Source organism: Pleurodeles waltl, chromosome 4_1, assembly GCF_031143425.1.
Source record: "Pleurodeles waltl isolate 20211129_DDA chromosome 4_1, aPleWal1.hap1.20221129, whole genome shotgun sequence".
NCBI lineage: Eukaryota > Metazoa > Chordata > Amphibia > Caudata > Salamandridae > Pleurodeles > Pleurodeles waltl.
Genome location: NC_090442.1, coordinates 254686900 through 254703794, shown reverse-complemented (window position 1 = coordinate 254703794; position 16895 = coordinate 254686900). Strand labels below are relative to the sequence as shown.

Sequence of the window (16895 nt, the reverse complement as noted above, 5' to 3'; positions counted from 1 at the left end):
AGAATAACATCACAGACATCGGAAGGAAGGCTGAAAGCTGTCAACTGTTGCCGTTCAATCTCCATGCATAAAGGTAAAGGGTGAGCAGGTTCGGGTGCAGGACCCTCCCCTGATGCTGCAACAGGATATACTTTCTAACAGGCAGCCAGATCGGGGGATGGGTGGTTAAGCTCAACAACACAGTATACCAGACTCTCCGTGCCCAATCCAGATCCACAAGAATAACTTAGGCCCGGTTATTCATGATCTTCTTGAGAAGTCTAAGCTGGAGTGGTGTAAGTGGAAAGGCGTACAGGAGGCTGGAGATCCACCTGAGATGAAAAGCATCTCCAAGTGAGAGTCGCCTTCGACTTTCAGTGCAAAGGACTGACTCTATAGGTGGAGGCTTGGATCACAAAGCTCTGCAGGTTGGGGTGCTGGATAGGAAACTGGGGTCCCCAGGAGCAGAGTGAAGGCGGCGGGCAATTGTCCTACACACAGGACCCGAGTAGCACGCCAATAAGGACTTCATTAAAGGGGAGTAAATGTTTAGAAGGTGCAAAGCCTGGCTGAAGCACCTCTGTCAACAGGTTTGGTTTCACTGCCAGTGAGGGTAGCTGAAGCTCCAAGACCTCAACTGCCCTACGTACTACTATACCAAAAGAGGCCCCCTCCATCTTAGCCACAGTAGGAGCAGAGACCAAGCCAGTGTCTGTTAAGGTGGCTAACTATTAGCCTCCGCCGCCTCCTCATACCAGCCGTTCTCAGTCTCATGTAGAGAATACTGCTATCCACAAGTGTCCTCAGACACCTCCCATTCATCTCCCTCTTCAAGCCACTGAGGCCAGAAGGCACTCCAGAAGGGCTGAGCTGCTTAAATATGATATTCGTGGCCTCATAAAATTCTGTAAGCTGGGTGGGGGTCACTTCAGCAAAGTCGGGGTAGCGTGGAATGAACCCTGGCTCAGGCTTATCCAAAGAATGAGGCTTGGAGTATGGATGCTCCTGCGCCTTGTCATAAGACTTTGACGGATGCAGTGGAGACCAAGACTTCTTCAACTTCTTATATTTGCGGGACTTACCTGACGACTTAGAACAACATATGCAGGGTGCAGCTCCGCAAACAATTCTGGGAACTTCCAAGAGACCAGGAATCTTGAGCTTCATAGGGTCGTCTAACGTCGGGTAGCAAGGACTTTGAGGGATAGCTCCCTCAGTGCCTCGCAGGTTTTGAAGTTGTGGTCCTTCTCCAAGCATCGAAAACAAACCAAGTGTGGGTCTGTCACAGACATCTGCCTGTGACAGGCCCCACATGCTTTGAAACAAGTGGATTTCTCTGGGGAGATTCTGTCATACCAGGAGAGAAAATCTCTAAAAAAAAAAAAAAAAAAAAAAAAAGGGGGTGGGCAAGATTTGAGAAAAAATAAATCTACTGAGGGAAGCTCTTCATGGCTCAATGCTATGTGGTGCTGAAAGGAAAGAACTGACATCACTGTGTCAGGATGGCGCTTATATAGGTACCGTGTACGTCATTTCCAGTGTGGGCGATGATGAGCCAAACGATGCCACATACTGGCACAAAAGGGTTCTGTAGGAAAGTACCCTCTTTTTGGCATGGATACCCCCACTCTTTGCCTGCAGTTAGTGTGTTTTTGACTGTTCACTGGGATCCTGCAATCCAGGACCCCAGTGACTCTGCGCTCCCTCTCCAAATTTGGTTGTCGCTGACTACTACACCTCACAATTGGCATACTGTATATGGTACCTAAGTACCCAGGGTATTGGTGTACCAGGGGTTCCCCTTGAGCTGCAGCATGTATTGTGTCTCCCATGGGAGCCCATGAAAAATGTGTCTGCAGGCCTGCCATTGCAGCCTGTGTGAAAAGGTGCATGAACCCTTTCATTACAGGTCACTGCACCAGGTCACTGTAAGTCACCCCTATGGCAGGCCCTCCTAGCCAAGAGGGCAGGGTGCAAGTAACTGTGTGTGAGAGCACCCCTGCATGAGCAGAGGTGCCCTTATGAACTCCAGCTCCATTTTCCTGGACTTCTTGAGTGCGGGGAAGCCATTTTACCCATATACTAGACATAGGTCACTACCTATGTCCAGCTACACAATGGTAACTTCGAATCTGGGCATGTTTGGTATCAAACATGTCGGAATCATACCCCAATACTGTTGCCAGTATGGTTGTATAATTCCATGCACTCTGGGGGCTCCTTAGAGGACCCCCAGCTTTGCTCCTACCAGTTTACAGAGTTTTCCCAGGCAGCCCGCACTTCTGCCATCCTGCAGAAAGGCTTCTGCCCTCCTGCTGCTTGACTAGCTCAAGACCAGTACGGCAGAACAAACGATTTACTTTGGGAGTCGGAGGCAACCCCCCCTTCCTTTGGAAATAGGTGTTACATGGCTTTGAATGCCCCCCTTGCATAAACCGGTTTCCACCAGGCCAGGGACCCCCGTACCTGCTCTGGCATGAAACTGGACAATAAAAATGGGGAGTGATCACTCCCGTGTCCATCACCAACACAGGGGTGGTGCCGGTGCCCAGAGCTCCTCCAGGTGGCCACTTGATTCTGCCATCTTGAATCCAAGGTGGGCAGAGGCCCCTGGGAGCATAGGAGTTACCAGGTCAGGCAGGTGATGTAACAGCCCCCTCCTGATTTGTGGTCACCCTGCTAGGTGACCAATCCCCCTTCCTGGGCTATTTAGGGTCTCCCTCTTCGGTGGGTTACCAGATTCGATGTGCAAGATTCCAGGACTCCTCTGCATCATTTACTTTTTCTTCTGGGCACTGGGCCTGCCACTGGACCCTCCAGGAACCGACAATTTGCAACTCCAGTGACCGCTCCGCTTTACAACATTGTTTTTCCGATCCTTCCAGCCACTGCAACATTTCCTTGGCTGTTCATCCTCTGAGGGCGACAAGTCTTCAGCCTGCACAAGAAGTAAGAAGGAATCTCCCTTGGCGTGAAGGAGTAACTTCCCTGCATCAGCAGACACCAACTGCAATGCCAACAGACTGCATGGATGGTGGTGGTGGTCTGGAGTGGTCCTCTCTACAACTGTCCAACTTGGGAGACAGTAAGTCCTTGCCTCTCCTTGCAGGACAGTACCCCAATGCACCGCGACTCTTGCAGCTACCAAGGCTTGTAGGCACTTCTTCCGAGGGATCGCCAGGCTCTGCGAAGCCCTTGGCTCCAGCACTCTTCCCTGTAAAGCACAGTCTGCTGCCTCCTGCTCCAGCGACGTAGGACTCCTCTACAGGTCTGCTGAGTAGGCCTCACTGAGACTCTTGTGCCTGCTGTCTGTGAGTTGCCTGGGGGGGGCTGCATCCTCGACTTCTGGCTTTCCTCACTGCTAAGGGTCATCTGAAACTCCCCTCCTTGAGTCCCTTGAACCTTCCTGGTCCCCTGCAGTTCTGCAACTATTCTTCTGCAACTCTTGCCTTTGCCAAGGCTTGTTGGTGTTTGTTCTACACCACTGACTGACTGCAACTCTTCTTCCGACATGGGACATCGACTGCATTACTCCTGGAATTCTTCTCCTGCTCCTGTTCTGCATAGCCGACTCCTGGTCTTCATCGTCGACCTGGTCCTGCATCTCCAGAACGGTGGGTAGTGGCTCCTGACCCAAATGAAGACTCCATCTGGAACTTGACTTGGTCTTTTTATTTCTTCTAGTCTCGCTTGGGTCGTGCACAGTCCTTTCACAAAGTTTACCTGTGGGTTTGGGGAAAAACAGATACTTACCTCTTCTCTCCTTGTCACTGGGGGGCACTCTGGTACTTACCTTTTGGGGGTTCTAGTTCCTCCAGCTCCCCTCTTCAGATCCCACTTCCTTGGGTGGAGGCCCGCCTTTCGCATTCCATTTACTTTGTATATGGTTTGATCTCCTCCTAGGGTCTCAATTATTTTCTGTCATTTCACTGTTTTCTATTGCTTTCTATGCCCATTCCAGATTACTAATGTGTATATAATAGAGTGTTTACTCACCTGCTAGTAGAGTATTGCCTATACATTATTTTAGTTTTTGTGTTACCATAATAAAGTACCTTTACTTTTATAACACTGTGTGGTTCTTTCATGTGTGTAAGTGCTGTGTGACTATAGTGGGATTGCAGAAACTCTGCATGTCTCCTAAATATGTCTTGGCTGCTCATTCACAGCTACCTCTAGAGAGCCCTGGCTTACTAGACACTGTCTACACCTCACTAATAGGGGATACCTATACCTGGTAAAAGGTGATAGCACCATATATGCTTAGCACACACCAGGCCAGCTTCCTACAGGTACTGCTCAAAATCATCTGGATCCAGCCTGACACCTGTGAAATATTTTAAGATAAGGAATCTGCGGTTAGTAGTCTCTAACAGATACTGTATTCTAGTTCATGGAGTAAGACTTCACCTTGATGAAAGTCAGATATAGCGTGAAACCAGTTCAGTTATTTTAGGATTTAATGCTTCCTACTGATTGAAATGCAGGGTGATCTCCTCTAGTGTCATATTTTGGTAAAGTTTCTTAGAGCCCAGAGTTCCTGCAGGCCCCACTCAAAGTGCCAAGAAGAGAAAGGTTGTTTGTTCACTGATCATCTGCTACCAGTGGATAAGTCTTCAATGTATTTTTATCTCACCGGATGCCATAGAATCCATGCCGTTTATCTTGGTAGCCTGTCTCATTTGGGCTGATGGAACCCTGATAGAGTTTCACCAGCTGCAGATGCTTAAGATGCAGGTATGGTGTCCCTTTCCCACTTGTCTGCTACAATGCAAGACTGGCTATGATATGGGCAAAAGCAAGCAGGAAAAATCTGAGAATAGGCTCTAACACCTTGGTTCTCTTGCTAGCTGTAGGCTCACCTTGAAGCAGGATGGTCCCCTGACCATTCAACATTTTCCCCTAAGAGTATGGCACTATTTGTTCAGGAGATCCTTTCAGAAGTCATCTCCATTAGTACTGACGACAAAGCTTGCACTTAAGAGTTCCATAGCAATATAATGTCCATCGGCACTAGAGTAGACGATCTACAGCAGGTGGTGGATGAGTGGACTGCAGAACTGGTCTTATCGAGGATGGAAATGCAGGAACAACATAGTGATCATGAAACAGGATGTGCAGTAAGCATGCAGCTCTGGGTAGAGGGTGGCTAAAATTGCTGGTTACTTTCAAAATCTGCCTCACTTAGCCAAATACAAGCCTGATGATCCTCCAAAAGGCTTGATCCAACAAACAGAGTTGCATCAAAGGATCCCCAAAAGACCTCCCACCTAACATTCTAACATGGATACACTTCTTCGACGAGAAGGAAGCAGTCATACTGTCTTTGCAGAGAATAAACATAGGCTGGTCTTTCAATGCTGTGAAATACAAGGGTTGCCTTCAATAGCTTGTCTAAGACCTAGCAGCGTCAATCCTGAGAAAATGTTACTCATGCAATTTCTAGGTCAGAAGAATATTTCCTAGCATTAGCGCCATCCAGTTTACCTTTGTGATGCTATTAATTGTGTTTGACCAATGACTTTGTGTTTCACCACTGCGCATATTAGTTGCTTAATGTTCACCAGTAGCACATTACATGTTGTGTTCAGTTTAGCTGCCTATTGGCTTTGACATGGCATTAGATATTACATTTGGTATTTAGATTAGCTGCCTATTGGCTTTAACATGGAGTTAGCCATTACATTCTGTATTTAGGTTGGCTGCCTATTGGCTTTAATGTGGAGTTAGACATTGCAGTTGACACATTGCAGATGAGCTGTGTTTTTCCAAGCTGTGTTTTTCCACATGATAGACCAAGCTGTGTTTTTCACACCAGACCCTAGCTGATAAGAGCGCGTAGATTTTGTGTTTACCTCTCAATCCAGTGTAAGAACGAGTGAGGCTTGGAGAATCGGCCACCCTCCAAGTTTCTTCGGTTCTCACACTGAGTTTGCTTTTAAGGGGTGGCTCTTGACAACAGAGTTAGAAATAATCTTGACTTCAGACAGGAACGGACGTCAGTTGCCTGTTCCCGGTTGGGTAGAAAATCTATTTCTTGCAGTTGAACCGGAGTCATCAACTTGAAGCCCCAGAAAGATGAAGCTGAGTTATAGGCCCTACAGCCCTACCCTACAGTGATGCAATTTTGACTTTTATGCTTTGCTTTGAAATTATGTTATAATATAATCACATGTATTTGCTGTGTGCATTGCAACTGAGAAGTACTTTGATATATTTTGCTTTCATTGCTGCGACTACTTTTGAACGTGTGCTTCCAATCTACTAATTTCATCTCTCAGGAACCTCGTGGTGAAGTAATAATAACAGTAAATGTCTTCTTTACACTAAGAAGTGCATTCCAGAGAGGTTTTGTAAGCTAGGTCATAAGATAAGAGAAGGAAAGCAGAACATTTTGGCATTCATCGTCAGTCTTGAGAGTCGGAGTTGGAGATTGGAAGTGCAGTATTTAAAAGTGTAATTGTTTTTTTTGTTGTCAAGAGAATTAAAGAAGCACGGCAGACCATGTTTGAAAATGCATGTGAAGTTAAACTGCCTTTTGGTGCTGTGAGAAACATGTTTTCTTGTTTATTAGGACTGTGTGACTCTTGGGATGAGTTCTGTGATAAAGCATATTTAGAAAATGTGCCTTTTGAAAGAAATGATGTTCCTTTTGTTCTTGACAGAAGGGTTTGGATACTTTTGTCTGCTTACAGAAAACGCAGGAGAGATGTAGGCAGTTAGAACATGAAAATAAGAATTTACGTGAGCAAATTATCCAGAACACATTATTGCAAGATAATGCTGAAATCTATAAAACTGCTGTTTTAGAAGAATCTGGCTTTTCCCATTCTAGCAATGAGGAGGTTAAAACAGCTGTGGACCAGTCTGAGCCTTAGTGTGAGCAGAACAGCCCACAGTTTTTGGCAGTTGAAGTGCATTCCTTAACAGATAACACAGAGAACAGAGTTAGGAATGTGATTTACAGACCGTTTTTGCAAAGTAAAATTATTTCAGACAAGGCAGAAGTACTGTCGCAAAATGTGCAGTTACTGGGAATTCAGTGGAACCCAGAAAATAGACAGATGTTGTCACAAGTAAAACAAAAGATTTTAGAGTTTCTTACTATTTGCACTAAGCAAGAGACACCGAGTTTCATGAGCTTGTTTGATTTTTGGAAACAGTATAGCCCTCATCTGAGTGAAATCTTAACACTTTGGTACCACGTAAATAGGAAAAAACATGAGCAGCTGCGCGCTTTTGATTTGGCAAATGAAATAATTCCGATTTTAGGTTTCTGCGCAGTGCAAGAGGGAAACACTGATTTACATGTAAATCAGGAACAGGGGAAGTCAAGCGTGCCCCTGGAACTTTGGACATTAAATGATAATGTCATTCTGAAACCTGAAATATCAAGCATGCAGTGGGTGATGAGTTCACCTTCATCGCAAAGCTTAGGACAGGCACAGGAGGCTAGTATCATAAACTGGATCTGGTACATGCAAGACAGGGCTAGAGTCAGTGCAGCCCTACATGAACAGGTGTCACAAGCCCCTTTTCAGGATGAGGAGAGGGTGCAGGGAGTACCACAGGTAAAAGAGTCACCAATGACATTGAGTGCACCATTTGAATTTGTGTCCCCTGAGGATAAAAAGCATGTTTGTTTGACTATTGATTTAGAGTTGTACAATGTGTGTCAGACTTTAAAGCAAGAGCTGCTTGAGATGTGTCATTTTTACACTGATTCTTGGTTCACTGCCAATGGTTTAGCCGTTTGGTTTTCCACATGGCTTGTACATAACTGGTTCAATTCCCTTGCAGATGTTAAAGAGAAAAATTCAGAGTCTGAAGTGTCCACCCAGAATTCTGACTTAGTGGGGATGTCTAAGTGGGTGCACCAGAAATGTGGACATCTGGGAGAGAAAGCCACTTACAGGTGGGCAGAGATAGAGAGATGCATATTCCCCTAGATTTGATAAAAACTGTGATTTTGCGCTGTCCTATTTGTCAGCACGCACAACAGCAATCTGTCCCACAAACAGTCAAAGATCAGTTGGGGAGAGGAAAGTTACCAGGACAGATATGGCAAATTGATCAGGTTTTAGGGGGAGTGACTGCTGCAGATTACAAAGGAGAAATCAAAATTATGCTGATAACTAGAAAATAATCTGATTCATTCATACAGATTGGTGACAGAATTGCCCAACTTGTCAAAAGTGCAGTGAGTGGAGGTTTGGTAAAGAGGGAGTCTGCCCCAGCCCTTTTGACAGTGCAAGGAAAGGGAAGCTGTGATGCAGCAGATAAAAACCTCAGTGCTGAGGTGTGGGTTGAGGCCCCAGGTGACCCTCCAGAACCTGCAGAAATTATAACAAAGGGCATCAAACACGTCCTGCTGATTATAAAACAAGGAAAGGAAGAGGTAGGGCACATTTCAGATGACAAATGTTATTTGCAAGAAAAGTCATACTTTTTTCTTTTGCAGATCCTACCCCGAATCGCCACTCACCATGAGTGTACTGTGTGGTCTCCCTTCAGGTGTGTGCATGTGTGGTCGGGGGAGGGACCGAACCCCCAACCTGAACCTGACTGATTAAAGTACAAACCCCATGGATCCATTTTGCGCAGCTGGCACCTTCAGTTCAAGTTCAACTTGTTTGATTACATTCCTCCACTGGAACTAAGCAACCTTACCAGTTAACACTCTGTACTTTTTCGTGTGGAACTCTGACTTTCGCTTACATTCCAGCAAACCTTTCAGGTGGACCGTGTACCTTTACACGAGTAGAACTCATGCTACATCCACTTGCTGTTTTAGAGACACTGTTCAAACAGTTATTATCCCAATCAGAGTATATAAATTTCAGTCTTTTCATTGTAGATGTATCTGATGTGAAAGGTTATGCGATCAATATGCTAATCCACTTCCATTGCTTTACAGTGATTGCTTTTATCATTCAAATCTGATTTGCTTATAATGTTTTTTTTTGTTGATATCAGTTGTTTTTTGCTTTTGTTTGAAATAAGAGGTATGTAAACAAAAATTCATTGGTCATAGGGTGGAGTGTGATGCTATTAATTGTGTTTGACCAATGACTTTGTGTTTCACCACTGCGCACATTAGTTGCTCAATGTTCACCAGTAGCACATTACATGTTGTGTTCAGTTTAGCTGCCTACTGGCTTTGACATGGCATTAGATATTACATTTGGTATTTAGGATAGCTGCCTATTGGCTTTAACATGGAGTTCGCCATTACATTCTGGGGGTTATTACAACTTTGGAGGAGGTGTTAATCCGTCCCAAAAGTGACGGTAAAGTGACGGATATACCACCAGCCGTATTACGAGTTCCATAGGATATAATGGACTCGTAATACGGCTGGTGGTATATCCGTCACTTTTGGGACGGATTAACACCTCATCCAAAGTTGTAATAACCCCCTCTGTATTTAGGTTAGCTGCCTACTTGCTTTAACGTGGAGTTAGACATTGCAGTTGAGACATTGCAGATGAGCTGTGTTTTTCCAAGCTGTGTTTTTTCACATGATAGACCAAGCTGTGTTTTTCACACCAGACCCTAGCTGAAAAGAGCGCGTAGATTTTGTGTTTACCTCTCAATCCAGTCTGAGAACGAGTGAGGCTTGGAGAATTGGCCACTCTCCAAGTTTCTTCGGTTCTCACACTGAGTTTGCTTTTAAGGTGTGGCTCTGGACAACTGAGTTAGAAATAATCTTGACTTCAGACAGGAACGGACGTCAGTTGCCTGTTCCCAGTTGGGTAGAAAATCTCTTTCTCGCAGTTGAACCGGAGTCATCAACTTGAAGCCCCAGAAAGATGAAGCTGAGTTATAGGCCCTACAGCCCTACCCTACGGTGAAGCAATTTTGACTTTTATGCTTTGCTTTGAAGTTATGCTATAATATAATCACATGTATTTGCTGTGTGCATTGCAACTGAGTAGCACTTTGATATATTTTGCTTTCATTGCTACGACTACTTTTGAACGTGTAATTTACTAATTACAATCTACTAATTTCGTCTCTCAGGAACCTTGTGGTGAAGTAATAATAACAATATATGTCTTCTTTACACTAAGAAGTGCATTCCAGAGAGGTTTTGTAAGCTCGGTCATAAGATAAGAGAAGGAAAGCAGAACAACCTTCTATTCTCTTAGGAAGGAATACACATGAATAGGGTCAGCTCTCTTGCGGAGTCAAAGAAGCTGGGACTGAAGGGATAACTAATCAAAGAGTGAAAAGCAGACAGGAGGGTGGTGAAGACCAATGTTCCAAGTATATGCGTCTTGTCAGGGAGAAGTGAAGATTCTAACAAAGGGGGCGAGGAGGGATGATACAAAAGGGATACATGATATAACAGGCTTTGTGTAGAGACAGAGGTTGCCTAAGGTTTGGGGGTGCCTTTTCACACCATTGGGCTCTTAGGACCAGCGTATGAAGAAGTTCACTGGGAACTTGTAATTTTGTTTTTTACATGCTTATTTTACATGGACTGAGGGCCTCAGAGCTTAGGGGAAGTCCATGTTGGAGGGGTCCGTTGGCCCTTGAAAGGGGAGCCCTAAAGGTGGAGAGAGAGAGAAAGAATTTGGTGTTAGAAACCCATGGTGGCAGAACTAAAGACTCCAGGGTAAGGAAGGAAAACTTTGACTCTAGAAATCTCAGCAGGATAGTTCCCCCCTTACAAGTCTGGGAATGATATTCACAAGTGGGTTACTGCTCTGTAGAGTGCTTGTAAAGTCCAAAAGGTCCCACAGATGCAGACAGCTACCAGGTCTTGGAGGAGGCACCGATTGATGGGTTTTGGCCTACTACTGAGGAATACAGAATTAAGTTGAGAGAAACTCAGAAAGAGTCCTTTCAAGACTGGGTTGAGTTTGTAGACTGTGCAGGTAAGGTTCTGGAAGGCTGGTTACATGTTAGTAATGTGCATGACTTTGAAGGGCTGTACAATCGGATCATGAGAGAGCACATCCATAATAAATGTGTGTCTGACAAACTGCACCAATACCTGGTCGACTCTGAGCTGACCTCTCCCCAAGAATTGAGAATGAAGGCAGACAAATGGGTCAGCATCAGGGTAAGTAAGAAAACACATTTAGGAGGTGACCATGAGAAAGGGAATACTTCCAAATCCCAAGGGAAAGATGGTGAGAAACCTACAGATAATACAGGTAAAAAGAAAGAGTCTCATTCAGGTCCATAAACATCTTCCACTGGGGGTGGGTCCAAATCCTCCTCTTTCTCTGGTAAGAAACCTTGGTGCTTTGCTTGTAAAACAAAAGGCCACAGGGCAGCTGACCCTAGTTGCGCCCTAAGAAAATAGCTACTACTACTACTCCCCCTAGTGCCCTTAGCAGTAGCACAAGTAGTAGTACCACAACCAAGTGTGTGGCTGGGTTCACCTTGGGTACTGCAGTGGGATCTGTCCTAGTCAGAGAAACCACAGAGGCTGTCCTGGTATCAGAGGGTAGCACTGACCTTGCCACTTTGGCTGGCTAGTCTCCTAATATGAGGAAATAGAGGCAGCACCCCCTCATTAATGGTACTGAATCAGAGGTTTATAGGGACACAGGTGCAAGTGTCCCTATGGTGGCTAAAACACTGGTGTCTCATGAGCAAATCCTACTTCAGCACACTTACCAAGTAACCAGCGCAGGCAACATCACCAAGTGCCACCCCATGGCAGTGGTGAATTTCAGTTGGGGGGGGGGGGGGGGGGGGGAGAGTTACTGGTATAAGAGGCTGGCTCTTTATATAGTGTGCTGGGTTCACCTGTGCAGTGAGTTCAGTCAACCACACGTTGGTTTAAAGGGGTAAAAACTAATTTTTATGGTACCTTGGTCAAGCAGTTAGGCCAATCCTGGGGAAGTGCAAAGCATTTGCAATACTCACAGCACTGACCTTGCCACTCATGCGCTCAAAGGAATAACTCAAGACCAATTTATACTATTACTTCAGACTTTTATATTAATTTTAAGACCAAAATCATCGGAATTTGGTAAGTACTTTTTCGAGATATGAATTTTTGAATGTTGATAAAAATAGCTTGTGTGTAATTATGCACCATAGAAATCAACGGTGGATAACTTTTATAAATACATATAAAATCGAAAAGTGAGTTTACCAAGTTGGAAAAGCACTGCACAGGTAAGTTTGAAGGTGAATCTTGGTGGTCCCCTTGGAGTGCACAGGTTGCAAGGGGTGGGGGACCCTTAGGGCACAGCAGGTTCTTCGGTACAGGGCACAGGATGGCCGGGTGCACAGCAAATCAGTGATTCAGGAGCTGTGCACAAAGATGCCATTAGAAGCAGGAGGAAAGTTGGTTCAAGGGCCGTTTGCAGGACAACGGGGGCACTCTGGAGGGAAGTCTCGGTTTTTTCTGAAGTCCCTCAACTGGGGCTTCATGCTGCTCCTTTTTCAGTCCCGGGTGGACTTTTCCTTCCTTGTGTCTGATGTGGGCTGACCAATACCCTGGTTATTGGCATGGTTTGGCCGCTGAAGGTCGCAGTGCCACCAAACTTGGCACACTGGCAGAGATTGTCCTCGTTGTCCTTGGGATGCAGGTCAGTCCAGCTGTAGCATCCATTTCGGGAGTTAGTGGCTGGTCAGTTAAGGGACCCCCACTGGCTTGATGGTTTCTTGAGACTTTAGAGTAGTGCCTCCACTCTAGAGGGAGTTCTCTGGTGCTCTAGTAAGCCTAGAGGTCCTCTGGGGTTTTTGTACAGTGGTCCAGTTGTCCAGCGGCTGCTCAGCGGCAATTGATGGGTCCTGGATGCAGCAGGCAAGGTTTGGCACCTTTTCTTTGTTGCAGCAGGTCCACAGTTCTCGGTCTTCAGATCTTCTTGGTGATGGTCTTCTTCTGTCTGTTGAAACTGAGTTCTTGGTCTAGGGCTGTCCACTAAATACTTTATTTAGTGGGTGTTTTAGGGGGAACCTGGTAGAGACCAATGGGTTATCTACCTTAGGGTGGCTGCACCCACTAAGTGAACACTTAAGGTGGGCAGAGGTTACATCTCTACATCCGGCTGGCTATTTTCTTTCCATCTAAGATGAAGGAAAGACTCCTTATAAGCAGACGATGTGCTGGTGTATCTTTGTGAGCCCAGTGTTTCGGTGCCTGCGTTGTTGCAGCTGTTAGAGGCTTTTGGGGACGAATCAGGCCTTCAAGTGAATAGGAAGAAGTCACTTCTGTTTCCATTGGGTTCTCTCTGCGGTGCCCCCCAGGAGAGGTTACCGGTGGTGGGGCTCTGATGAGAGTTTGAAAGCTTTAGATATTTGGGTAACTTACACAGTGGCAGCCCATGAAAAGCATATTGTGGAATGAGTGGTGACCGGCCTTGAGCACTCGCTTCTGTTTTGGAATAGACTACCTCTCTTGGTGATGGGGAGGGTGGCTGTAGGCAAGATGGTGTTCTTGCCACGGTGTCTTTACCTGGATCAGAACTCTCTGTTCCCACTGTCTGCTCAACTCTTTAATCGCCTAGAAAGCTTATTGATTTCATTGGTGTGGGCTGGGAGGCGTAGCAGAGTGGCACTGTTGACGCTGCAGAGGGAGATGGAAGAGGGAAGACTGTCAATCCGTAACATTAGATATTATTATGCGGCGCACTTAAAACATGCTGCAATGTGGATGACTGAGTCGGACAACTGGGAGAAGAGACTGTTTGTAGGAATGTTGGGTGGGAAGACGCTGGCGCATCTACTGATGGTGGATGGCCGGTCTGAGTCAGATGTACCATACCTGGTCAAAACTACGCTGTGGATATGGGAGCAGGCTGTCAAGAAAGTTCTTCGACGTGCCCAGTTTGATTAAGAATTAAAGATTTGGGACTTAGCCCACTTTGGGGATATGGATAACTTAATGTCAATGGAAGGCTGGAGGCTGGGAGGATATGAAGTGGTGGGAGACTTATACCCCAACAAAGAGTTTATCTCATTTCCAGATGCTCGGGATACGTTCGGATTGGGCTCAGGTAAGTTCTTGCAATATGCCAAAACTGAGAGTGAGGCTAGGGAGATCAGGTGTGGGTTTCCACTGGCCCTTCAGGCATCGTCGGTGTTGAGTGGGCTATTGAATTGGAGTGAGAAGACCCATCTGATCACTTGGTTTTATAAAACCCTCCGGGAGGACCAACCACGTCCTATGAGTGTTGCGCGCCGGGCATGGGAGCATGAGCTGGGAGACCTGGAGGATGTGGACTGGGCAGTGGCGTTTTCGCTGGTGCATACAGTGTCCTGTAACAACAGGTTCAAACTATTACACTTCTACTTTGTGCACAGAACATACATCACACCTGAACGTCTCAGTAAGATTGACCAAGCAAGCGGGGCGGGTTGTCCTAGATGTGGCATGTTAAATGCTTCCATTTTACACTTGGCTTGGTCCTCTAAGATGGTGCACCGATACTGGCGGCAGGTAGTTGGGAGAGTAGAGGAGGTAGCGGGATTGGGGCTAGAAGTAACACCCGTGACATGCCTTCTAGGAGTGGTGAGGAGGCTGCGGGGCACGAATACACCATACAAACTCACATAATTGGCCCTGGTACTGGCCAAATGTAGGGTAGCCATTGTTGGATGAGCGTCTAGAGCCCTTCCATTCCTTGCTAGATCCAAGATTTGATGGAATGGGGAGATGCTGAAGAACAATAACTGCATATGACACAGAGAGGGGAGGGGGTACTCACGGACGTGATTGCATGGGGGACATTATTGGACAGCTTCAATGGTGTGGAAGAGTTAAGTGCAGAGGAGTGTACGGATGAAGATGACTGATTAAGTGAACCTTGTATTGATTGGAGAAGCCACGACCAACTGAGGTGAGGTTGCAACTACGCGATTCTTAAGATATGTAAGGCTTGGTTTCATGTGGATCCTTCTTGGGTGGGTAGGTGGAGGGTAATTTCTGACGCTGTGGGTATTATAGATTCTTATTTTAGGCGGTATGCTTGCTCCGTCCTATAGAAATGTGATAAAATAGACTCTGTAATCTTTTGCACTGATACGCACTGTAATGTTCTTATTGGTTAAGTTTTCTAAACTCAATAAAAACAGAGTTTAAAAAAAAAAAGATGGAAGAAGGTAAAATGGGGAGTCCACCTCGCATGCAAACCCGTGGGGGTGGTACATGCTAGGTAGGGCCACTCCTCCTGTCCTTGGTTTGAATTTGCCGCCGTTGCTCCCACCAAAAGTGGGGGTTTGCAAGGGGCGGCCTTTCTGCTGCTAGCAGCAGGTCGAGTTTCAAAGGCGGTAAGCCCTTTAAAGTTCACCAACAGGGCAGTGCATATTCCTGAGGGGGGTTGTTAGCACCTCCACAGAGGAAGGGCTTTTTCTTGTACCCTAGAGGGCTGAAGCCCTCACCCCAGGGGTACAGACGTGTGTCTGGAAGTGGCAGGCTGGTTAGAACCAGTCAGTAACCAGTATGGTTTTACCATCCTGAGTTGTTTAATACCAAACAACCCATGGTTCAGAGTGGCCATCATGTAGCTGTGAAACATGTACTGACAAGTGTCCAGCACATGCATTAAAATGGCTGCTCTGTTCACTCACTATGTACCAGGTTTTGGTACAGTGGGGGCATATTGTTCATGCAGCCATTCCCTCACATATAATATGAGCACCCTGCCTTAGGGCTCTAAGGCATTCCAGAGGGGTGACTTACTCATAGTAAATGCAGTGTATGGTGAACAGGGCACACAGACGGTATGCCATGTCAAGTTTGTATTTCAGGTTTGCACCAGGACACCAAGCCTGCAATAGCAGGGCTGGGTGCATCTGGATACATGGCTCTAGAGGGTGGCACATTCAGTGCTGCTGATCTCAGGAGCCTACTCATAGTACCCCATGCCCTCAGCACCTAGGTACCCTTTACTAGAGACTTATAGTGGTAGCTAAAGGTGTATCCAATTACCTTTACAATATTTTTAGGGAAAGAAAACTGGCACTGGTAACCTGGTTAGCAGAACCCCAGGGCACTCCAGTCCAAGTTGCATTCAGAAACCAGGCACAAAGTGTGTGTGTGTGGGTGGAGGAAAGTACCATCTTCCTTGGCATGTTACCCCCATTTTTACCTGTATGTCACTATGTTTTTGCCTGTCTCACTGGGATCCTGCTGGTCAGGGCCCCAGTGCTCATAGTTATGGCCTAATGTGCACGTCTGTATAGTGCTTAACTGTGTCACCAAGTCTCTGCTAATTAGAACCTCAGTGCTTATGCTCTCTCTGCTTTTACATTTGTCACTATAGGCTAGTGACTTAATTTACCAATTTCTATTGGCGCACTTGACCCCCCTTTATAAGTCCCTAGTATATGGTACCTGATTACCCAGGGCATTGGGGTTCCAGGAGATCCTTATGGGCTGCAGCATTTCTTTTGCCACCCATAAGGAGCTCAGACAAACACTTTCACAGGACTGCCATTGTAGCCTGCGTGAAATAGGGCACACATTATTTCACAGCCATTTTTCACTGCACTTAAGTAACTTATAAGTCACTTATATGTCTAACCTTCATTTAATGAAGGCTAGATGCAAAGTTACTAAGTGTGCGGGCACCCTTGTACTAGCAAAGGTGTCACCACATAGTTCATGGCCAATTCCCAGGACTTTTTGAGTGTGGGGACTGTAGGAAAGATCCATCTTGGCTGACATGTTACCCCCACTTTTACTTGTGTGTCAGTTTGTTTTTGCTTGTGTCACTGGGATCCTGCTAGCCAGGACCCCAGTGCTTATAGTTGGTGGCCTATATGTGTTCCCTATCTGGTGCCTAACTGTATCACTGAGGCTCTGCTAACCAGAACCTCAGTGTTTATGCTCTCTCTGCTTTTAAAATTATCACTGCAGGCTAGTGACCATTTTCACCAATTCTGATTGGCACACTGGAACACCCTTATAATTTCCTAGTATATGGTACCCAGGTACCCAGGGT

The 16895-nt window shown here is 45.9% G+C and overlaps 1 protein-coding gene across 1 annotated transcript in view; it reads right to left on the bottom strand.

Annotated features, from left to right (window-relative positions):
* SMC1B (structural maintenance of chromosomes 1B) overlaps positions 1-16895 on the bottom strand; it is a 2375007-nt gene that overhangs the window by 519704 nt on the left and 1838408 nt on the right. The gene's annotated exons all lie outside the window — the stretch shown is intronic.